Genomic DNA, 25275 nt, shown 5'->3' with positions numbered 1-25275 from the left:
AATATTATAAAAGGATATTGAGGGCAAAAATGTAAGAACCATTACCTTTAGGCAGTAAATTCATGAAGGCTAACCAACATGGCTGGCAATCAGCAGCTGGATGGCTCAATTTGAACAATCTGAACCAATTTGAACCATTTGAACAAAATGAAGGAAGGACCTGCAGGAGTACTGTTGAAAAATTAAGGACGGTCTCCATAATTATGGGAAGTCAGTAGAAAGTGCTCGATCCTCTCATCCAGCTGGTAGACCTCTTTAACCCCTTCACATGACGAAGAACATCAATATGGCACCACTTCCAAGCACAGCAACCACCGATACATAAACAACTTTCTGATGCTTTTAGGAAACTCAAAGGATGGGACAGAGCTGTCAGCAATGTTTACATGGGGAGAAGTCTCTCTCTTTCTTGTAGGGTAAAAGAGTTTTGATTTTGCCAGTAATGCCCAGAAGGTGGGGGAGTAGAAGCTTTATGTGAAATGGTACTCTCTTCCAAAAGCTTCAGGACCAAAAGTGGAGTTGGAAAATGGGAAAAGGGAAAATGGAGGCAATGATCCATGGGCTAATATTTCAGAGCCCAGAGATGTAAAATACATTCTCTAAACTCAGTGATACTATGCTAGTGTTCTATGTCATCAGATTATAACTGCCTGGAGTAAATTTTTAAGTGTGCCATTTACGACAGTTACCAAAATGAGTGAAAGTAGTCTTTTTTATTTTTATTCTATTTATTTATTTATTTTTTTAATAAAAATATTCATTATATTTCATTCTTTTTTTTTTCTGAAATTTATTGACAAATTGGTTTCCATACAACACCCAGTGCTCATCGCAAAAGGTGCCCTCCTCAATACCCATCACCCACCCTCTCCTCCCTCCCACCCCCCATCAACCCTCAGTTTGTTCTCAGTTTTCAACAGTCTCCTATGCTTTGGCTCTCTCCCATTCTAATCTCTTTTTTTTTTTCCTTCCCCTCCCCCATGGGTTCCTGTTAAGTTTCTCAGGATCCACATAAGAGTGAAACCATATGGTATCTGTCTTTCTCTGTATGGCTTATTTCACTTAGCATCACACTCTCCAGTTCCATCCACGTTGCTACAAAAGGCCATATTTCATTTTTTCTCATTGCCACGTAATATTCCATTGTGTATATAAACCACAATTTCTTTATCCATTCATCAGTTGATGGACATTTAGGCTCTTTCCATAATTTGGCTATTGTTTTTTTTTTTTTTTTTTTTTTTTTTTTTTTTTTTTTTTTTTTTTTTTTTTATATATTCTAATTTATTTTTTTAAATGTTTACTCATTTTTTTTTTTTTCTGAAATTTATTGACAAATTGGTTTCCATACAACACCCAGTGCTCATCCCAAAAGGTGCCCTCCTCAATACCCATCACCCACCCTCTCCTCCCTCCCACCCCCCATCAACCCTCAGTTTGTTCTCAGTTTTTAACAGTCTCTTATGCTTTGGCTCTCTCCCTTTCTAACCTCTTTTTTTTTTTTTTTTTCCTTCCCCTCCCCCATGGGTTCCTGTTAAGTTTCTCAGGATCCACATAAGAGTGAGACCATATGGTATCTGTCTTTCTCTGTATGGCTTATTTCACTTAGCATCACACTCTCCAGTTCCATCCACGTTGCTACAAAAGGCCATATTTCATTTTTTCTCATTGCCATGTAATATTCCATTGTGTATATAAACCACAATTTCTTTATCCATTCATCAGTTGATGGACATTTAGGCTCTTTCCATAATTTGGCTATTGTTGAGAGTGCTGCTATGAACATTGGGGTACAAGTGGCCCTATGCATCAGTGCTCCTGTATCCCTTGGATAAATTCCTAGCAGTGCTATTGCTGGGTCATAGGGTAGGTCTATTTTTAATTTTCTGAGGAACCTCCACACTGCTTTCCAGAGCGGCTGCACCAATTTGCATTCCCACCAACAGTGCAAGAGGGTTCCCGTTTCTCCACATCCTCTCCAGCATCTATAGTCTCCTGATTTGTTCATTTTGGCCACTCTGACTGGCGTGAGGTGATACCTGAGTGTGGTTTTGATTTGTATTTCCCTGATAAGGAGCGACGCTGAACATCTTTTCATGTGTCTGTTGGCCATCCGGATGTCTTCTTTAGAGAAGTGTCTATTCATGTTTTCTGCCCATTTCTTCACTGGGTTATTTGTTTTTCGGGTGTGGAGTTTGGTGAGCTCTTTATAGATTTTGGATACTAGCCCTTTGTCCGATATGTCATTTGCAAATATCTTTTCCCATTCCGTTGGTTGCCTTTTAGTTTTGTTGGTTGTTTCCTTTGCTGTGCAGAAGCTTTTTATCTTCATAAGGTCCCAGTAATTCACTTTTGCTTTTAATTCCCTTGCCTTTGGGGATGTGTCGAGTAAGAGATTGCTACGGCTGAGGTCAGAGAGGTCTTTTCCTGCTTTCTCCTCTAAGGTTTTGATGGTTTCCTGTCTCACATTTAGGTCCTTTATCCATTTTGAGTTTATTTTTGTGAATGGTGTGAGAAAGTGGTCTAGTTTCAACCTTCTGCATGTTGCTGTCCAGTTCTCCCAGCACCATTTGTTAAAGAGGCTGTCTTTTTTCCATTGGATGTTCTTTCCTGCTTTGTCAAAGATGAGTTGGCCATACGTTTGTGGGTCTAGTTCTGGGGTTTCTATTCTATTCCATTGGTCTATGTGTCTGTTTTGGTGCCAATACCATGCTGCCTTGATGATGACAGCTTTGTAGTAGAGGCTAAAGTCTGGGATTGTGATGCCTCCTGCTTTGGTCTTCTTCTTCAAAATTCCTTTGGCTATTCGGGGCCTTTTGTGGTTCCATATGAATTTTAGGATTGCTTGTTCTAGTTTCGAGAAGAATGCTGGTGCAATTTTGATTGGGATTGCATTGAATGTGTAGATAGCTTTGGGTAGTATTGACATTTTGACAATATTTATTTTTCCAATCCATGAGCAGGGAATGTCTTTCCATTTCTTTAAATCTTCTTCAATTTCCTTCAGAAGCTTTCTATAGTTTTCAGCATACAGATCCTTTACATCTTTGGTTAGATTTATTCCTAGGTATTTTATGCTTCTTGGTGCAATTGTGAATGGGATCAGTTTCTTTATTTGTCTTTCTGTTGCTTCATTGTTAGTGTATAAGAATGCAACTGATTTCTGTACATTGATTTTGTATCCTGCAACTTTGCTGAATTCCTGTATCAGTTCTAGCAGCCTTTTGGTGGAGTCTATCGGATTTTCCATGTATAATATCATGTCATCTGCAAAAAGCGAAAGCTTGACTTCATCTTTGCCAATTTTGATGCCTTTGATTTCCTTTTGTTGTCTGATTGCTGATGCTAGAACTTCCAGCACTATGTTAAACAGCAGCGGTGAGAGTGGGCATCCTTGTCGTGTTCCTGATCTCAGGGAAAAAGCTTTCAGTTTTTCCCCGTTGAGGATGATGTTAGCTGTGGGCTTTTCATAAATGGCTTTTATGATCTTTAAGTATGTTCCTTCTATCCCGACTTTCTCAAGGGTTTTTATTAAGAAAGGGTGCTGGATTTTGTCGAAGGCCTTTTCTGCATCGATTGACAGGATCATATGGTTCTTCTCTCTTTTTTTGTTAATGTGATGTATCACGTTGATTGATTTGCGAATGTTGAACCAGCCCTGCATCCCAGGAATGAATCCCACTTGATCATGGTGAATAATTCTTTTTATATGCCGTTGAATTCGATTTGCTAGTATCTTATTGAGAATTTTTGCATCCATATTCATCAGGGATATTGGCCTGTAGTTCTCTTTTTTTACTGGGTCTCTGTCTGGTTTAGGAATCAAAGTAATACTGGCTTCATAGAATGAGTCTGGAAGTTTTCCTTCCCTTTCTATTTCTTGGAATAGCTTGAGAAGGATAGGTATTATCTCTGCTTTAAACGTCTGGTAGAACTCCCCTGGGAAGCCATCTGGTCCTGGACTCTTATTTGTGGGGAGATTTTTGATAACCGATTCAATTTCTTCGCTGGTTATGGGTCTGTTCAAGCTTTCTATTTCCTCCTGATTGAGTTTTGGAAGCGTGTGGGTGTTCAGGAATTCGTCCATTTCTTCCAGGTTGTCCAATTTGTTGGCATATAAGTTTTCATAGTATTCCCTGATAATTGTTTGTATCTCTGAGGGATTGGTTGTAATAGTTCCATTTTCATTCATGATTTTATCTATTTGGGTCATCTCCCTTTTCTTTTTGAGAAGCCTCGCTAGAGGTTTGTCAATTTTGTTTATTTTTTCAAAAAACCAACTCTTGGTTTCGTTGATCTGCTCTACAGTTTTTTTAGATTCTATATTGTTTATTTCTGCTCTGATCTTTATTATTTCTCTTCTTCTGCTGGGTTTAGGCTGCCTTTGCTGTTCTGCTTCTAGTTCCTTTAGGTGTGCTGTTAGATTTTGTATTTGGGATTTTTCTTGTTTCTTGAGATAGGCCTGGATTGCAATGTATTTTCCTCTCAGGACTGCCTTTGCTGCGTCCCAAAGCGTTTGGATTGTTGTATTTTCATTTTCGTTTGTTTCCATATATTTTTTAATTTCTTCTCTGATTGCCTGGTTGACCCACTCATTCGTTAGTAGGGTGTTCTTTAACCTCCATGCTTTTGGAGGTTTTCCAGACTTTTTCCTGTGGTTGATTTCAAGCTTCATGGCATTGTGGTCTGAAAGTAAGCATGGTATAATTTCAATTCTTGTAAACTTATGAAGGGCTGTTTTGTGTCCCAGTATATGATCTATCTTGGAGAATGTTCCATGTGCACTCGAGAAGAAAGTATATTCTGTTGCTTTGGGATGCAGAGTTCTAAATATATCTGTCAAGTCCATCTCATCCAATGTCTCATTCAGGGCCCTTGTTTCTTTATTGACCGTGTGTCTAGTTGATCTATCCATTTCTGTAAGTGGTGTATTAAAGTCCCCTGCAATTACCACATTCTTATCAATAAGGTTGCTTATGTTTATGAGTAATTGTTTTATATATTTGGGGGCTCCGGTATTCGGTGCATAGACATTGATAATTGTTAGCTCTTCCTGATGGATAGACCCTGTAACTATTATATAATGTCCTTCTTCATCTCTTGTTACAGCCTTTAATTTAAAGTCTAGTTTGTCTGATATAAGTATGGCTACTCCAGCTTTCTTTTGGCTTCCAGTCGCATGATAAATAGTTCTCCATCCCCTCACTCTCAATCTAAAGGTGTCCTCAGGTCTAAAATGAGTCTCTTGTAGACAGCAAATAGATGGGTCTTGTTTTTTTATCCATTCTGATACCCTATGTCTTTTGGTTGGCGCATTTAATCCATTTACATTCAGTGTTATTATAGAAAGATACGGGTTTAGAGTCATTGTGATGTCTGTATGTTTTATGCTTATAGTGATGTCTCTGGGACTTTGTCTCACAGGGTCCCCCTTAGGATCTCTTGTAGGGCTGGTTTAGTGGTGACAAATTCCTTCAGTTTTTGTTTGTTTGGGAAGACTTTTATCTCTCCTTCTATTCTAAATGACAGACTTGCTGGATAAAGGATTCTTGGCTGCATATTTTTTCTGTCTAGCACCCTGAAAATCTCTTGCCAATTCTTTCTGGCCTGCCAAGTTTCAAAAGAGAGATCAGTCACGAGTCTTATAGGTCTCCCTTTATATGTGAGGGCACGTTTACCCCTTGCTGCTTTCAGAATTTTCTCTTTATCCTTGTATTTTGCCAGTTTCACTATGATATGTCGTGCAGAAGATCGATTCAAGTTACGTCTGAAGGGAGTTCTCTGTGCCTCTTGGATTTCAATGCCTTTTTCCTTCCCCAGCTCAGGGAAGTTCTCAGCTATGATTTCTTCAAGTACCCCTTCAGCACCTTTCCCTCTCTCTTCCTCCTCTGGGATACCAATTATGCGTATATTATTTCTTTTTAGTGTATCACTTAATTCTCTAATTTTCCCCTCATACTCCTGGATTTTTTTATCTCTCTTTTTCTCAGCTTCCTCTTTTTCCATAACTTTATCTTCTAGTTCACCTATTCTCTCCTCTGCCTCTTCAAGCCGAGCTGTGGTGGTTTCCATTTTGTTATGCATTTCGTTTAAAGCGTTTTTCAGCTCCTCGTGACTGTTCCTTAGTCCCTTGATCTCTGTAGCAAGAGATTCTCTGCTGTCCTGTATACTGTTTTCAAGCCCAGCGATTAATTTTATGACTATTATTCTAAATTCACTTTCTGTTATATTATTTAAATCCTTTTTGATCAGCTCATTAGCTGTTGTTATTTCCTGGAGATTCTTCTGAGGGGAGTTCTTCCGCTTGGTCATTTTGGATAGTCCCTGGCGTGGTGAGGACCTGCAGGGCACTTCCCCTGTGCTGTGGTGTATACCTGGAATTGGTGGGCGGGGCCGCAGTCAGACCTGATGTCTGCCCCCAGCCCACCGCTGGGGCCACAGTCAGACTGGTGTGTGCCTTCTCTTCCCCTCTCCTAGGGGCGGGATTCACTGTGGGGTGGTGTGGCTCGTCTGGGCTACTTGCACCCTGCCAGGCTTGTGATGCTGGGGATCTGGCGTATTAGCTGGGGTGGGTAGGCAAGGTGCTCGGGGGCAGGAGGGGCAGGCTTAGATCGCTTCTCCTTAGGTGATCCACTTCAGGAGGGGCCCTGTGGCAGCGGGAGGGAGTCAGATCCGCTGCCGGAGGTTTGGCTCCGCAGAAGCGCAGAGTTGGGTGTTTGCGCGGAGCGAGCAAGTTCCCTTGCAGGAACCAGTTCCCTTTGGGATTTCGGCTGGGGGATGGGCGGGGGAAATGGCGCTGGCGAGCGCCTTTGTTCCCCACCAAACTGAGCTCTGTTGTCAGGGGGCTCAGCAGCTCTCCCTCCCTTTGTCCTCCAGCCTTCCCGCTTTCCGAGCAGAGCTGTTAATTTCTGACCTCCCAGACGCTAAGTCGCGCTTGCTGTCGGAACACAGTCCGCCCGGCCCCTCCGCTTTTGCAAGCCCGACTCGGGGGCTCTGCTTGGCCGGCGAGCCGCCCCTCCGCCCCGGCTCCCTCCCGCCAGTCCGTGGAGCGCACACCGCCTCGCCGCCCTTCCTACCCTCTTCCGTGGGTCTCTCGTCTGTGTTTGGCTCCGGCGACTCTGTTCTGCTAATCCTCTGGCGGTTTTCTGGGTTATTTAGGCAGGTGTAGATGGAATCTAAGTGATCAGCAGGACGTGCGGTGAGCCCAGCGTCCTCCTAAGCCGCCATCTTGCCGCAACTCCTCAATTTGGCTATTGTTGAGAGTGCTGCTATGAACATTGGGGTACAAGTGGCCCTATGCATCAGTGCTCCTGTATCCCTTGGATAAATTCCTAGCAGTGCTATTGCTGGGTCATAGGGTAGGTCTATTTTTAATTTTCTGAGGAACCTCCACACTGCTTTCCAGAGCGGCTGCACCAATTTGCATTCCCACCAACAGTGCAAGAGGGTTCCCGTTTCTCCACATCCTCTCCAGCATCTATAGTCTCCTGATTTGTTCATTTTGGCCACTCTGACTGGCATGAGGTGATACCTGAGTGTGGTTTTGATTTGTATTTCCCTGATAAGGAGCGACGCTGAACATCTTTTCATGTGCCTGTTGGCCATCCGGATGTCTTCTTTAGAGAAGTGTCTATTCATGTTTTCTGCCCATTTCTTCACTGGATTATTTGTTTTTTGGGTGTGGAGTTTGGTGAGCTCTTTATAGATTTTGGATACTAGCCCTTTGTCCGATATGTCATTTGCGAATATCTTTTCCCATTCCGTTGGTTGCCTTTTAGTTTTGTTGGTTGTTTCCTTTGCTGTGCAGAAGCTTTTTATCTTCATAAGGTCCCAGTAATTCACTTTTGCTTTTAATTCCCTTGCCTTTGGGGATGTGTCGAGTAAGAGATTGCTACGGCTGAGGTCAGAGAGGTCTTTTCCTGCTTTCTCCTCTAAGGTTTTGATGGTTTCCTGTCTCACATTTAGGTCCTTTATCCATTTTGAGTTTATTTTTGTGAATGGTGTGAGAAAGTGGTCTAGTTTCAACCTTCTGCATGTTGCTGTCCAGTTCTCCCAGCACCATTTGTTAAAGAGGCTGTCTTTTTTCCATTGGATGTTCTTTCCTGCTTTGTCAAAGATTAGTTGGCCATACGTTTGTTTGTGGGTCTAGTTCTGGGGTTTCTATTCTATTCCATTGGTCTATGTGTCTGTTTTGGTGCCAATACCATGCTGCCTTGATGATGACAGCTTTGTAGTAGAGGCTAAAGTCTGGGATTGTGATGCCTCCTGCTTTGGTCTTCTTCTTCAAAATTCCTTTGGCTATTCGGGGCCTTTTGTGGTTCCATATGAATTTTAGGATTGCTTGTTCTAGTTTCGAGAAGAATGCTGGTGCAATTTTGATTGGGATTGCATTGAATGTGTAGATAGCTTTGGGTAGTATTGACATTTTGACAATATTTATTTTTCCAATCCATGAGCAGGGAATGTCTTTCCATTTCTTTAAATCTTCTTCAATTTCCTTCATAAGCTTTCTATAGTTTTCAGCATACAGATCCTTTACATCTTTGGTTAGATTTATTCCTAGGTATTTTATGCTTCTTGGTGCAATTGTGAATGGGATCAGTTTCTTTATTTGTCTTTCTGTTGCTTCATTGTTAGTGTTTAAGAATGCAACTGATTTCTGTACATTGATTTTGTATCCTGCAACTTTGCTGAATTCCTGTATCAGTTCTAGCAGCCTTTTGGTGGAGTCTATCGGATTTTCCATGTATAATATCATGTCATCTGCAAAAAGTGAAAGCTTGACTTCATCTTTGCCAATTTTGATGCCTTTGATTTCCTTTTGTTGTCTGATTGCTGATGCTAGAACTTCCAGCACTATGTTAAACAGCAGCGGTGAGAGTGGGCATCCTTGTCGTGTTCCTGATCTCAGGGAAAAAGCTTTCAGTTTTTCCCCGTTGAGGATGATGTTAGCTGTGGGCTTTTCATAAATGGCTTTTATGATCTTTAAGTATGTTCCTTCTATCCCGACTTTCTCAAGGGTTTTTATTAAGAAAGGGTGCTGGATTTTGTCGAAGGCCTTTTCTGCATCGATTGACAGGATCATATGGTTCTTCTCTCTTTTTTTGTTAATGTGATGTATCACGTTGATTGATTTGCGAATGTTGAACCAGCCCTGCATCCCAGGAATGAATCCCACTTGATCATGGTGAATAATTCTTTTTATATGCCGTTGAATTCGATTTGCTAGTACCTTATTGAGAATTTTTGCATCCATATTCATCAGGGATATTGGCCTGTAGTTCTCTTTTTTTACTGGGTCTCTGTCTGGTTTAGGAATCAAAGTAATACTGGCTTCATAGAATGAGTCTGGAAGTTTTCCTTCCCTTTCTATTTCTTGGAATAGCTTGAGAAGGATAGGTATTATCTCTGCTTTAAACGTCTGGTAGAACTCCCCTGGGAAGCCATCTGGTCCTGGACTCTTATTTATTGGGAGATTTTTGATAACTGATTCAATTTCTTCGCTGGTTATGGGTCTGTTCAAGCTTTCTATTTCCTCCTGATTGAGTTTTGGAAGAGTGTGGGTGTTCAGGAATTTGTCCATTTCTTCCAGGTTGTCCACTTTGTTGGCATATAATTGTTCATAGTATTCCCTGATAATTGTTTGTATCTCTGAGGGATTGGTTGTAATAATTCCATTTTCATTCATGATTTTATCTATTTGGGTCATCTCCCTTTTCTTTTTGAGAAGCCTGGCTAGAGGTTTGTCAATTTTGTTTATTTTTTCAAAAAACCAACTCTTGGTTTTGTTGATCTGCTCTACAGTTTTTTTAGTTTCTATATTGTTTATTTCTGCTCTGATCTTTATTATTTCTCTTCTTCTGCTGGGCTTAGGCTGCCTTTGCTGTTCTGCTTCTAGTTCCTTTAGGTGTGCTGTTAGATTTTGTATTTGGGATTTTTCTTGTTTCTTGAGATAGGCCTGGATTGCAATGTATTTTCCTCTCAGGACTGCCTTTGCTGCGTCCCAAAGCGTTTGGATTGTTGTATTTTCATTTTCGTTTGTTTCCGTATATTTTTTAATTTCTTCTCTAATTGCCTGGTTGACCCACTCATTCGTTAGTAGGGTGTTCTTTAACCTCCATGCTTTTGGAGGTTTTCCAGACTTTTTTCTGTGGTTGATTTCAAGCTTCATAGCATTGTGGTCTGAAAGTAAGCATGGTATAATTTCAATTCTTGTAAACTTATGAAGGGCTGTTTTGTGACCCAGTATATGATCTATCTTGGAGAATGTTCCATGTGCACTCGAGAAGAAAGTATATTCTGTTGCTTTGGGATGTAGAGTTCTAAATATATCTGTCAAGTCCATCTGACCCAATGTCTCATTCAGGGCCCTTGTTTCTTTATTGACCGTGTGTCTAGATGATCTATCCATTTCTGTAAGTGGTGTATTAAAGTCCCCTGCAATTACCACATTCTTATCAATAAGGTTGCTTATGTTTATGAGTAATTGTTTTATATATTTGGGGGCTCCAGTATTCGGTGCATAGACATTTATAATTGTTAGCTCTTCCTGATGGATAGACCCTGTAACTATTATATAATGTCCTTCTCCATCTCTTGTTACAGCCTTTAATTTAAAGTCTAGTTTGTCTGATATAAGTATGGCTACTCCAGCTTTCTTTTGGCTTCCAGTCGCATGATAAATAGTTCTCCATCCCCTCACTCTCAATCTAAAGGTGTCCTCAGGTCTAAAATGAGTCTCTTGTAGACAGCAAATAGATGGGTCTTGTTTTTTTATCCATTCTGATACCCTATGTCTTTTGGTTGGCGCATTTAGTCCATTTACATTCAGTGTTATTATAGAAAGATACGGGTTTAGAGTCATTGTGATGTCTGTATGTTTTATGCTTATAGTGATGTCTCTGGGACTTTGTCTCACAGGGTCCCCCTTAGGATCTCTTGTAGGGCTGGTTTAGTGGTGACAAATTCCTTCAGTTTTTGTTTGTTTGGGAAGACCTTTATCTCTCCTTCTATTCTAAATGACAGACTTGCTGGATAAAGGATTCTCGGCTGCATATTTTTTCTGTCTAGCACCCTGAAAATCTCGTGCCAATTCTTTCTGGCCTGCCAAGTTTCAAAAGAGAGATCAGTCACGAGTCTTATAGGTCTCCCTTTATATGTGAGGGCACGTTTACCCCTTGCTGCTTTCAGAATTTTCTCTTTATCCTTGTATTTTGCCAGTTTCACTATGATATGTCGTGCAGAAGATCGATTCAAGTTACGTCTGAAGGGAGTTCTCTGTGCCTCTTGGATTTCAATGCCTTTTTCCTTCCCCAGTTCAGGGAAGTTCTCAGCTATTATTTCTTCAAGTACCCCTTCAGCACCTTTCCCTCTCTCTTCCTCCTCTGGGATACCAATTATGCGTATATTATTTCTTTTTAGTGTATCACTTAGTTCTCTAATTTTCCCCTCATACTCCTGGATTTTTTTATCTCTCTTTTTCTCAGCTTCCTCTTTTTCCATAACTTTATCTTCTAGTTCACCTATTCTCTCCTCTGCCTCTTCAAGCCGAGCTGTGGTGGTTTCCATTTTGTTATGCATTTCGTTTAAAGCGTTTTTCAGCTCCTCGTGACTGTTCCTTAGTCCCTTGATCTCTGTAGCAAGAGATTCTCTGCTGTCCTGTATACTGTTTTCAAGCCCAGCGATTAATTTTATGACTATTATTCTAAATTCACTTTCTGTTATATTATTTAAATCCTTTTTGATCAGCTCATTAGCTGTTGTTATTTCCTGGAGATTCTTCTGAGGGGAGTTCTTCCGCTTGGTCATTTTGGATAGTCCCTGGCGTGGTGAGCACCTGCAGGGCACTTCCCCTGTGCTGTGGTGTATAACTGGAGTTGGTGGGCGGGGCCGCAGTCCGACCTGATGTCTGCCCCCAGCCCACCGCTGGGGCCACAGTCAGACTGGTGTGTGCCTTCTCTTCCCCTCTCCTAGGGGCGGGATTCACTGTGGGGTGGTGTGGCTCGTCTGGGCTACTTGCACCCTGCCAGGCTTGTGATGCTGGGGATCTGGCGTATTAGCTGGGGTGGGTAGGCACGGTGCTCGGGGGCAGGAGGGGCAGGCTTAGATCGCTTCTCCTTAGGTGATCCACTTCAGGAGGGGCCCTGTGGCAGCGGGAGGGAGTCAGATCCGCTGCCGGAGGTTTGGCTCCGCAGAAGCGCAGAGTTGGGTGTTTGCGCGGAGCGAGCAAGTTCCCTGGCAGGAACCGGTTCCCTTTGGGATTTCGGCTGGGGGATGGGCGGGGGAGATGGCGCTGGCGAGTGCCCTTGTTCCCCACCAAACTGAGCTCTGTTGTCAGGGGGCTCAGCAGCTCTCCCTCCCTTTGTCCTCCAGCCTTCCCGCTTTCCGAGCAGAGCTGTTAACTTATGACCTCCCAGACGCTAAGTCGCGCTTGCTGTCGGAACACAGTCCGCCCGGCCCGTCCGCTTTTGCAAGCCAGACTCGGGGGCTCTGCTTGGCCGGCGAGCCGCCCCTCCGCCCCGGTTCCCTCCCGCCAGTCCGTGGAGCGCGCACCGCCTCGCCGCCCTTCCTACCCTCTTTCGTGGGCCTCTCATCTGCGTTTGGCTCCGGCGACTCTGTTCTGCTAATCCTCTGGCGGTTTTCTGGGTTATTTAGGCAGGTGTAGATGGAATCTAAGTGATCAGCAGGACGTGCGGTGAGCCCAGCGTCCTCCTAAGCCGCCATCTTGCCCTCTATCTATTCAATTTAAATTGTGTATGTAAATGGTATTTCTTGGAGAAAGTTTCAGAAACTACAGCAATCTTTCAAGCCAGATGGCCATTTTATACTACTACCAGTTCAATTCCATATAAACACTAGACAATGTTTGAGCTGAATCTGCAATAAATCTAAGAAAATAAATCAAGGTTATTGAAGATCAGGCCCATTTATATTCTATTTGACTGTCTTGTTTTTCAGCTCATGCATATTAACAGTATGATGTGAGTGTGAATTTACTGAAGCACAAGTCAAAACCTGGGATTTGTGTTGTAACTGTGATGCCTAACAGACTCGCCAAAACTTGTACTGACTGAAACGCACACCTTTTTCTTTCTAAGCATATCTAGCAGTCCTGGATATTTGGATGTATCTACTTTCAAGTTTCTGCAAAGATATTCCCCTTTTATGAATAATTGTGCTTTCTATGCAAGTAAGTGAAAAGTAAGATTGTTTTCTTCAGAACAACAGCAAGGCAACCCATTATAATAATCCAGAAAACCAAGATGTCAAAAATCTGATGAGATCATTTATTTGGTGAGGTCCTATTATGCACCCACCTCCCTATACGGGTGATCTTAGCAGCTTATTTTCACTTGGCTCTTAGTTTTCCCATAGGGCATATTCTTTAAAAGTACTTGCATTTTGTTTTGTTTTAGGCTATTTTGCTTTTAGTTTTAACAGCCCACTCCCATGCTTGTTTTCTGAGTCCTAGGTTCCAAAGCTGTCTTGGGTATCTGACACTAAGCAGAATATTACATTTTAGAATCCAAAGGAACAAAATTCTTACTGTTTTGCAGAATGGGTAAGAACAAAGAAACTAATTTCCAGATCATTTAAATATATATACTTTCAGAGGTATTATGTTCTCCCAGATAAAGTATTCTCATTTTTATTCATATTAATTTCTGAAACAGAGACTAAAATATCTCAAAAAGCTTTCCAAGAATGTTATCTTTTACACTCAACTCAAACATTCTTTGCCAGCTCCAAAGCTCACAGAGCTTATTTTATGAAAGTAAGTCCTGAATGAATGAGGCGTATGAATCAAAGCACTTAGGTAGAATTTAGCCATTTAGCCCACATATGTGTTTTTCTCATCCCTACTTTAACTCACTTATCTGCATCAAAAACATGATATGTGAAAAGAAAACACAGTTTCCATTGGTGGACCCTTATGATTCTGTCCAAATGACTCACTGATCAGTAGACTTAATTTACCTTCTACTTCTGTTCTAACTTTCCCCCCATGAATCTTTGATATTAGCAAAATTTCCTTCTATGATTTATTCTTCATGAAAACTTTCTTTACACTCGTGTTTTATCAGATCGTGTCAGTTAGTATCCTGAAGTTCTAGGAAGCTGTATCTACTAGTAAAAACCCTTTGTAAATCACCAACATTTTCCCCTTTCACCACCTGAAAAGCCTGAGGCAGGAGGGCATGCTTAGCGATACATGGCAACGCATGCATCTATGAGCTTTTAGCTTCGGCATCTTAAAGAATTCAGACATGGGGAAATATTTCAAAGAAATTGTGTCGTCTTCTGGAAGAGACTTAGCTCTTATCGCTCACAAGGTATTAAAATGTTCTCTGTCACTTTTCTTATCAAAAAAGTATTGAGCACCCTCCATTTTCCATCCAGGCTTGTATCTGGACTCCAGGAATGCAAATATAAACAATATGAACAAAATAAGAGTCCCTGATCTCAAGATGCTCAGAGGCTAGTAAACAGGGACACACTGAAGATAATCCATGTAGTTTGGGAATATACCGCATTCACTCACACATATTGAGATCCTCCTATTCCACTCACTGTGTTGATCATGACAGCAGAAGGGAACTCAGAGGAAAGGCCATTAGCCCAAGTAGAGATTTCAGGAATGTCTACCTGGAAGAAATAACATTTGAAATGTTGTTATACAGATGATGGCAAGGGCATGGGCATTCTGGATAAGTGAAGATCATAGTCAAAAGCAGAGTCATAGGAAATGTCGTAGACAATGCAGGAACCTATTTGCTATTTCTATTTGCTAATTCTAGAACATTAAATGCTAGGACTAGAGAAATGACAGATGAGATTGGAGTTCTATGAAGGAGAAAGAGCTAGGTTGGAAAGAAAGACCCCATCTTTTCAAAGGCCTCCTGGCTAGAAGAAACTTAGAAAGCCTGAAGGTATTCTCTCAGCAAAATATTATAAACTCACTAGGTGAATTTATTACTACTGTACAGAATTTGAGTTAGAACTTTGTATCATCTGGTATAGACAGAAAAAGCAGGTTAGATTTATACTATGGGGGGAAAAAAAACCAGGATGGTTAGCTGGACTGAAGGACTGAGTTTTTCACAGACATACAGAACACAAATTAATATATACATACAAACCCTGGTGTATCATTTATTTGTATTAGCCAAAAAAATTTATTTAAAATGTAGTGTGTCTAAAGCCACTATCCAGATCATGATTACCCTGAAATTGAGTGAAAACAATCTAATCATTTTAAACCCAAATCCTGCTCAGTTTAGTTCCATATACTCTTCCCAGCGTCCACAACTTCTAATACTGGAGATACCCTTACTATATGCTTCTGTAGGGAGATTAAGGAGAAGACGGAGAAGTATTATCTCCATATCACCCACTTTTTCCTAATCCCTTTCTAGCTTTCCTTCAAGGGGCTGGAGAAAAATCTGTTCTGTGATGTGAACTGCATACAAACTATTCACAGTTGACCACATCCGCTGGGCAAGACTCACCAATCCCAAGGAATGTACAAACTCAGGTTCCAAAACATAGGCTGACTGATCATTCTGGCCGACTAAATTGGGAACTAATTAAATGTTTTAACTGGAAGTCTCTCCTCACTGCAGCAGAACAGAGTCATTTTGAAGCAAACACTTCAATGAAACACTTCTTAGGGAGCATCCAATTTAACTACAAGAAACAACTGCTTCTGGTTGGCAGAACAACTTATTCTTTCTTGATTCCCCTCCCTTCCCCACCACCATGTATACACACAGGCTAAATATCACTTATGCTAACAAGTATAACCACAGAGAAAGAAAGATATTATATCTCACAGATATCGAAGTCATCAGAAACAGTCTCTTCTTACCTATGCAGGATTTTAATTCGGTTCACTGAAGCAGAGGAAAGATTATATAAATTATTGACATAAATGAGATTTCAGAGGAGTACTTAAAACACGTTGGGTATTATTTGAATGCAATAATGGTAGGAGGTTAAGTTATTCCTTTCATTTCCATTAGTAATTAGATGTTGGTTGAAGCATTTCTCCTTCTGGCAATCCCTTATAGAGGTATAATGCTCTGGGGCAGCGGAGCCTTAATTCTCTTCAAGTAGGGAGCCTCCATGTGAACTTACAGTCCCAGCATCTTTAGAGGGGCAGCTGGAATTAGATTAGCCTATGTGGATCTAAGAAGGGAATCCAACCAGAAACCCTGAAGGCCAGAAAGAGGAAGTTGCTAAGTGTCCTGCAGTGAGAAGTCTCCACTTGGACTTATAGCCCAAGCTTCTTAGAAAATCAGAAACCTTCAGCACAGCAAATTCTCACATGTTATTATTAGGTATCATCCCCTCAATTATTCTAGATGCAAAAATTAGTGTCAAACACGAAAACTGCTGCAACAGATACACAAATCAAGACTTCAAGTTGTTTAGCAGCTGCTCTTGGGCAAGAACTGTCTAGACTGGAGATTGCCATCAATATTGAGTGACTTGAATACTTAATACGAGTCAGAAATCATGCAAGGTGATGGTGCACAGATATGAAAAGGATGCATAAAATGGGCAGATACATAAAAAGATAACTTCAGATATTATAAACTGAATTCCAAGACAGAGACAAGCATAGAGTGGCATAGAAGCAATGCTAATGGTAGGGCCTCAGGGAAGAAATTGTGAAAGGAAATCAGGTGTAAACTAAATTTTGCACGATGAGTAGGAGTTGGACAGTTTAAGAAGGAAGGGGATGGGTACTGTAGTTAGAGGGAGTAGAATAACCAAAGTAACATCTGTATGGTTTTAATTTAAGCGGTTTAGTGTTACTAGACTTCAAACTGAGAAAGGAAGGTTGGTCAGTAACGAGAAGAGAGACATACATGAAGACAGATATATGTCTTTACTGAAGAAAAAAAGAACTCTCAAAAACCAGAAAAGGCAGATGGTCCAATTTTAAATATGGTCAAAAGATGTGAATAGGCAGAGTATAAAAGTGAATATCTGAATGTCCAAGAAACATGAATATCTGATTGCCTCATTAGTAATCATGGAAATGCAAAATACAACTTTTATGCTATCATAAGAAACTTGGACTTTATCCTCTGGATAATGGTAAGTGATTGAACAATTTTGAAAGATAATCAAGAAAAAAAAAACACAATAAAAATAGATCCACGGAGGATCCAAATATTGACACACTAGTTTATATGGAAATGTAAATGGTCAAGAATAGCTAGAATATCATTGGAAAAGAAGAAAAGGTAAAGTTGGAGGACTCACTTTACCAGGTATTAAGACTTATTATAAAGCAACAGTAAGAAAGACAAAGTGTAATGACAGACAAAGTGAACCAATGGAATAGATTAAAGGGTCCAGAAATAAACACACCTATAGTTTTGGTAAAGGTGACACCGCCAGGCAGAGGGCAATGAACCATATCTCACCAATAAATGATGCTGGGTCATCTGGATGTGCATATAGAAGAAGAAAGTAAAATTTGATTCCTACTTCTTACCACACACTAAGATCAATTCTAGGTATACTGTAGATCAAATGTAAAAGGTAAAATAATAAAGCTTCTAGTAAAAATCTGAATGATTTTGGGGAAGGTAAAATTTCTTAAACAGGACTCATAAAGCGCTAGTCTAAAAAGAAACAGTTGATAAATTGGATAACATTAAAATTAGAAACATCTGTTCAAAAGACTATTACAAGAGTGCAAAGCCCTATCTATGTGGATAAATTATGTTGCATTCATATAATGCAATACCACACAGAGATGAGAATTAGTGTTCTGTAGCTATATGCCAACATCTAGATGACTTTCAAAAACATCATATTAGAGGAACAAAGCTAGACCATGGAAAAGTATATTTCACATGATGTCATTTTCACAAAATGTAAAAGTAGGCAAAACTAATGTGTGTTGTTGAGATCAGGATAGTAATTATTTTTGCAGATAAGTAGTGACAGGGAGACAACAAAAATAAGACCTTCTATGGGTGTTGATAGTATTCGGAGCTTTATATGAAAGGTTGTTATACTGATACAGTCAGTTAATGAAAACTACTTGCCTGTGTACTTATGATATGTGCATCATTCTGTATAGTTTGTACATCTGATTCAACATAAAAAGCACCTATAAAAGTCAGGCTGATAAGGTAAATGAGAAAATCAAGTTGGGTGTAAGCAAAGTGTGCTGCCTATACTTCTTATTATGGTTTCTTCTTGAAAGCATCTTAGATTGTCTTCTTTTGACAGAGATATTTGCATATTACATACCTAAGAACATTCTTTACTAAAAAAAATCAAATAGGCTGTTGGTACACCCAACAGCATTGCCAAATCTAGCTAACACAATGTTAAGTGGAAGAAGTCATGTATGTAAGGTTCAAAAACAGGTAAAGCTAATTTGTAGAATTAAAAGGCAGTCTGGGTATTGTTTGAGAACATAGCAGAGAATTTTAAGATGCTGGTAATGTTCTATGGATTGGATGGTGATTTCGTGTGTTTACTGTGTGATAATTCATTAAGGTATACACTTATAGTCTGTATACTTTTTGTAGGCTGTATGTCAATAAAAATTATATTAAAACAAAAAAATATATAGAATATGCCTTGAAAGAGAGTTGGTGAAGGATATAACATCATTATTTAAAATTGAGAAAAAGGTAAGAAACTGGCAGAAAACAAAGGCAGAATATCTGACCCTGCTAAAAAGAATACTGTTACATTGGCCCTGTCCAAGGTCATCCACGATCCTTGACTAAGTAGATTTTAATAAACATGCTCCCCCTCTAGCTGCAGAACATCAGCCTGGTACATTTTTCTGAAGGGAATTTCTGAGCTTCAGTGATCCCTTTTTGAGAAATAGGCACAGAATAAACTTTCACATGTAGGATTTTTCCCAATCATTTGCAATCTGTTTCAATACACTGACTCTATGTTAGTTTCTACCCAAATGCTTTTTGTTTTCTAGCTAAACTTCCATCTTGAGAATTAGCTCTCTTTATATATAGGCAAAGTTACTCATAGTAATTTTGATAAAGCCCTTGCATAAAACCTTTTAAGTCTAACAAATCAAGCGATTGCACTGGTGCCATTTTTGGAGACCCAGTCCTGCTAAGTGCTTGTATCTGATTGTTCCTTCCTGGCAGGAGGGGGCCTAAGTAAGGGGTAGGAGGGCTGAGAGTAAAACCAGAATAGTAGAGTTGGCATGAGTCATGTCCTGGAGTGGGGCCGAGGCTGAAACTGGGGTAGCAAATCTGAAAAATGTCATAGATGCAAGTGACAAGACAGGGAGAGCTGAGGTACATACAGGAATCATAAAAACAGGGAAATCAGAAATGAGGAGGGGAGTAGACAACAAGAGCTGGTCTAAATTGGTAGTTAACAAAACTGCTGTGAATTAGGATCACCCGAGAATTAAGAAATCATTGATACTGGGGCCCCACAAATACACACACTGAATAAGAATCTTCAGAATGAGGCCCACACACCTGCCTTTTTTGTAGCTCACACGTATTTTATTTATTTACTTATTTTTTGAGAGAGAAAGAGCACCTGAGAGAATGGGGGAGGAGCAGAGAAAGGGAACCAAAGGATCTGAAGCAGGCTCAGAGAGCCCGATGTGGGGCTCAAACACAGAAGCCCTGAGATCATGACCTGAGCTGAAGTGGAACCTTTAATGATTGAGACACCCAGGCGCCCCATCTCACACGTATTTCTAATTGTCGATATCAGTAGGGATGCATTAGGGAAGCACTTCTCTGGAGAAATGCTGTCCGAAGACAGAAGTGGGGCTCTCACAAGCTTTTTACAAAACTCCAACATAGGTTACTCAGGGAGTCTAGGGTTGTTTAAAGGGGCTGGAGTGAAGTGAATAGTTTGTTAGTAATTCAGGAAAATGGCATCAGGAGAGAATATTTGGTGCACAAGCTAAGACAGGAAGCCAGTTTAGTACTAATCTTCTGTCATGGGAATGAACCAAGAATGTTGCCTGTCAGTCAGAGAAAGATAAATATCATATGATTTCACTCATATGTGGGATTGAAGAAACAAAAAAGATGAACATAGGGGAAGGGAAGAAAAAAATAAGATAAAAAGAGAGAGGAGGCAAACCACATGAGACTCTTAAACACAGAAAACAAACTGAGGGTTGCTGGAGGGGTGTTGAGTGGGGTAATAGGTATTTAGGAGGGCACTCATTGGGATGAGCACTAGGTGTTATATGTAAGTGACGAATCACTAAATTCTACTCTTAAAATCATGATTATACTATAATCATGGATCTAAATAAAAATTTAGCTTTTTATTGGATCTAAACAAAAAATTTAACTTGGATCTAAATAAAAATTTAAAAATTAAAAAAAAAAATTTTGGGAAAGCTCCTACTAGACCATTTCCTTCTGGGTGGAAAAGATATTTCCTACTTCAGGTGAAACATTTAGGAAGCAAAAGGGAATGGCAGTATCCACTCTGATCATAAGCTAAGTATTTGGTTCTCTCCGGTTGCTGTCCCAGAGGATGATGCTACTTGTATTTTCAAACCAAGGAGGGAGGGAAATAAACCAGCGTCAGAGGCAGCTGGATTTGGGTTGGTCTCCGTGGAGCTCCAAAGGGAGCCTCACCAAGAGCTCTGAAGGCCAAAAAAGAGGAAGTTACACAGTAAAGTGGCTCATTCAGGGGCAGAAGAAAGCACCGAGACTCGGTTACCTAGCGATGAGTGTTCACAAACTGCCTGAAGCGGGACACTGGGCTTGTTGAGAGAGTGCGCCTGCATGTCCCTGGCTTGGCTCTCCCTCCTCCAAGGCTGGCATTGTGTCTGTGCTATTGTCTGCTTCACTAAAACAGAATTAAGGGAGCTGAGGTAAGCCATTGACCAGAGTGTTTCCTCAGCTCCTGAGGAATGTTTACTGAGGTGTGGTGTTTTTCAAAGCCTTTAATAAGAAGTACGCCATGTCCTCCGTACCTTTATTTTTCTAAATGTGTGGGGAGGACACACTGTTTTTGCTCCTTTGCCAGCATTCCAAAACATTCTTGTCGCTGTGAATTCCGTGCCATCCTCCGAGAGTGGATGCCTTGACGTGAGCTTTGTACTGCAATAATATATTCAGGCTTTCCAAGTAAGAGAAACCGGACTCTATAGAGACATCCTAAAACTTTTGAGGCTCCTCAAAGGTGTAAGATAGAAATCTTTTTTGTAAAAGGCAATGCGTATGGGGAAAAAAATACAATTCACCTTTGCCTTCAGGATTATAAACCAGAAACAGAAAAAAAAATGTTCTATTTAATATGTTCATGGCATTTTGATCCCTCCCGAAATCACTATCAATAATTTGGTCAGGCCACAAAACTGTACCAGAAAGCAAGCTTTAGGTTTAACGATACAAGTATTTGTCTTCCTAACGCAAGCACTGAAACTGTCCTGATTTTACCACTCTCCACCAATCTCTACAGCACAGAAAATGTTCTCTCCTTGGGAACAACTACCTTGGGATGGGGCTTTTCCTTTCTGCTGAATAAAAACATACAGAAGTGCATTTCACCGAGATGGCAACAAGTAAAATAGGAGACACAGTAGAGAAGAAAAAACACTTTTCTGTCTCTGTCAGTTGAGAGATGGACGTTTACCAAAAATCCACACAGAAGAAGTTTCTCAACTAAACTGAGAACAGTGTGCAGACTCGACTAAAATGTTCCTGAACTTTGAAGGACATGAGAAATTTTGAACTCAGTGAACCGAGGGTGCCCCATGCTTTGGCAAGGACAAGTATGTATCCCACAGTTACATTCATACCTCATTTTCCAAAATGGGGCAGCATGGAGCACTGTGGTTTAGATGTTAACAAAAATTAAATGTCTGGAGAAACATGAAGGGTAAGCTTGCATACACATGGTCTTTATAAGAACTACTACAATTGAGGGGCTGGAGGCTTTATCATGCAAAGAACTATCTTTTTAGAAGCCAAAGTTGGAGCCATAGTTTTTGAGAGGAATGGTCCAATAGGTTCACTTTGACATCAGTGGTTCAAAGAATTGGCAGTAAGTAGTAAGTCATAGAAATTGCCTTAAGATACAACTGTACCTTCAGATCTTAAATATCAAAATATAAAAAGAGAAAAGGGAATTGATATAAAGAAGAAAAGTAATTTTTCAAAAATTAGATAATTAGGATGGATATAGAAAACTGAGGAAGGTAGCTTACTATAAAAAAAAACCACATATATGTTAGAAAAGGCAAACCATTATAAATGGTTCTATTTAAAAAAATTTAATGTTTCTTATTTTTATTTTTGAGAGAGAGACAGAGCACTGGTAGTGGAGGGGCAGAGAGAGAGGGAGACACAGAATCTGAATCAGCCTCCAGGCTCTGAGCTGTCAGCACAGAGCCCGATGCGGGGCTTGAACCCATGAACCATGAGATCATGACCTGAGCCAAAGTCGGACACTTGGCCAACTGAGCCACCCAGGTGACCTGGCTCTAGTTTTTTCATAAAAGAGTTTTAGAATACACTCCTCTATTAAATTAGCATCATCAAGGCCATTTTACCCGTTAGCCATTTCAGCCCAGTGCCAATGCGCTGTGAGATTTTTAAAGGTTTACAAAAATGACTGAAACTTGAAAAAGAGGGTATTGGCTCCGAACTACAAAGGGAAAGCTGCAAAATGAAAATTAATTAACTTAATTAAATGTCTACCAAAAATAACATTACATCAACTAGTCACCTGCAATTCTACTCTTGTAACTGCAGTATAAATTATATTTAATGCAGGATATGGGTGGATTTTAATTTGCGTGATGTATTATACACGCAGGGCAGCCAACAGTAAAATGAGAAGGCCTCAGAGCAACCGTGAATAACTTTAATATGACCAAAATGGCAGTCTGCTTCCCTAAAAGCATTGGAAGTTAAAAAAGGGAAAACAGAATTAGGAATGCCAACATTAAGTATCAAAACAGTGGGCCTTAGGAAGAATAATGCCACCCCTCCCAAGAATAAGCAATACGGGCCGAAATCTTCATCTCTGTTCCTCTGAATCCAAGCACTGCTGTATCATAGTGCCTTATTAAAAAGTTTTTAAATTAAAAAAAATATTCATTTATTTTAAGAGAGAAAGAAAGAGAGAAAGAGCGAGCGAGCGCACAAGCATGAGAGGGGCAGAGAGAAGGAGAGACAGAATCCCAAGCAGGCTCCACACCATCAGCACAGAGCCCAATGTGGGACTTGAACCCACGAACCGTTGTGAGATCATGACCTGAGCTGAGATCAAGGGTCCGACGCTTCACTGACTTTGCCACCCAGGCACCCGTCTTTGGTTTATTTTTAAAGAACAAGTTTTCCTTAGAAGAGTCAATATACCATTTACTCCTCACTGTGCACCATCTCTAAAAAAGTTAGAAAAGTAGTTCAACACCATTCACTGAAGGTTGATACCCAGTGAGTGTGCTGTGTGGTAAGGGTGGGGGTGGGGGGTGAATTTTAAAGGTGAAGGAAGATCTGATGCTGAGCAAGGCAGGCCTGGCTGAAATGAAGGATCGGTAATATCTGAGCTGCAATGTACTGGGTACAGCAATTTAATTTGGGACTAATCCTAGGTTTTCATAGCCTCACTTGATCTCTCTTACTGAAGGGAAATGATCTGAGTCTTATTATCCCCTCTTTACACAATATAGAAACATATCAGCTGATACCACAGCAATATAATGTACATTCATTTAGTGGCTACAATACAGAAAACCCAAAATATTTCCCATAGAAAAACTGCAACTTTAAAGCTTTTATGAGATTTCTGTCTCCCTCTGTCTCTGTCTCTCCACACACATGGGAGCACACACAGAGAGAAATTATGTAAAAATTATGTGCTGGTAATTGCTAAATCAGAAGCTATAAAACTAAGCTGGGGGGCCTAGACAAACACCTCACAACTAAAAATCTTGTGATTCAAGGATCTATGGTATTTTATGCACTATTAAATCGTACAGACTATCACGGAATAAATCATTTTTAGATTTTGATTAATTATTCATGAAGTGGCTTCTGGACCTCTTAAACTGGAAAAGGCAAAAATAAAACCAGGCCAGGACATAAATGAGGAACCAAAGGAGCCAGGCCTACAAAGCAGGGTGGGGGTTACAAGGAAGGAAGTTACTCAATTTAACAAAATTCTTTTGGATCTCCCAAGAACTCCTCGTGTTGGGCTTTTTACATAACTGTTCTCAACTTGGCACACTTTTGTTGATCTGAAGAGAAATCAGGACTGAGGTTCAGAGGTAACTTAAATTTATTTTTCATTTTTGCTTGTTTTAAAAGGCTGATGTTTAGACAAATTCTTTCCTCTCACCCTAAAGTTTTTGGAAACAGCTCTTTAATTAAACTTTATTGACACAAACAAACAAAAAAAAACCAGACCTGTTATTTTCTTTGGGTGAAAGAAGCCTTATGCTTTTCACCAAGAGACTAGAGAAAAACTATTGTTTTCTTTGTATATGCTTTTCGAAGATTAATTTTAAAGTTTATTTATTTATTTTGAGAGAGAAAGAGAGGGAGCAAATGCACGTGAGTGGGAGAGGGGCGCAGGGAGAGAGAGAGAGAGAGAGAGAGAGAGAGAGAGAGAGAGAGACAGAATCCCAAGCAGGCTCCTCTCTGTCAGCACAGAGCCTGACACAGGGCTCAAACCCACAAACCATGAGATCATGACCTGAGTCAAAATCAAGATTTGGACGCTTAACTGACTGAGCCACCCAGGTGCCCCTTGAAAATTAATTTAATTTAATTTTATTTTATTTTTTTTAATTTTTTTTCAACGTTTATTTATTTTTGGGACAGAGAGAGACAGAGCATGAACGGGGGAGGGGCAGAGAGAGAGGGAGACACAGAATCGGAAACAGGCTCCAGGCTCTGAGCCATCAGCCCAGAGCCTGACGCGGGGCTCGAACTCACGGACCGTGAGATCGTGACCTGGCTGAAGTCGGACGCTTAACCGACTGCGCCACCCAGGTGCCCCTTGAAAATTAATTTTAAATAAAATGAATACCTGCCTGTCACAAACCATTCCAGGGCAGAAGGGAAAAGTAAAAGTTCTCCTATCGCACTTTTCCTATCCTTTCTCAGCCCACCCCCTGCACGTACACAATCATTACCTACATTCTGTGCATTTATTCTCCAGTGTTAAGGTGACAGCAAAGACTTCTGCGTCTCATAAAATAATAATACAGCCCTATCCTGGATGGTGAGAGCAAACTATTTTGTCTTGTACCCTACGCTTTTCCTCTGAGTT

At 40.4% G+C, this 25275-nt stretch overlaps 1 long non-coding RNA gene across 1 annotated transcript in view; it reads right to left on the bottom strand.

The window, feature by feature from the left end:
• Positions 1-25275, bottom strand: part of LOC125166314 (uncharacterized) — a 109477-nt gene that overhangs the window by 33146 nt on the left and 51056 nt on the right. Inside the window, exon 3 of the long non-coding RNA XR_007152425.1 lies at positions 14543-14646. This is a non-coding gene — a long non-coding RNA (uncharacterized LOC125166314). The remainder of the gene's footprint in view (positions 1-14542; positions 14647-25275) is intronic.

This window comes from Prionailurus viverrinus, chromosome B2 (genome assembly GCF_022837055.1).
Source record: "Prionailurus viverrinus isolate Anna chromosome B2, UM_Priviv_1.0, whole genome shotgun sequence".
In the NCBI taxonomy this organism is placed as follows: domain Eukaryota; kingdom Metazoa; phylum Chordata; class Mammalia; order Carnivora; family Felidae; genus Prionailurus; species Prionailurus viverrinus.
Note: the sequence above shows the minus strand (reverse complement) of the source record. Positions and strands in the feature narration are given on the sequence as shown.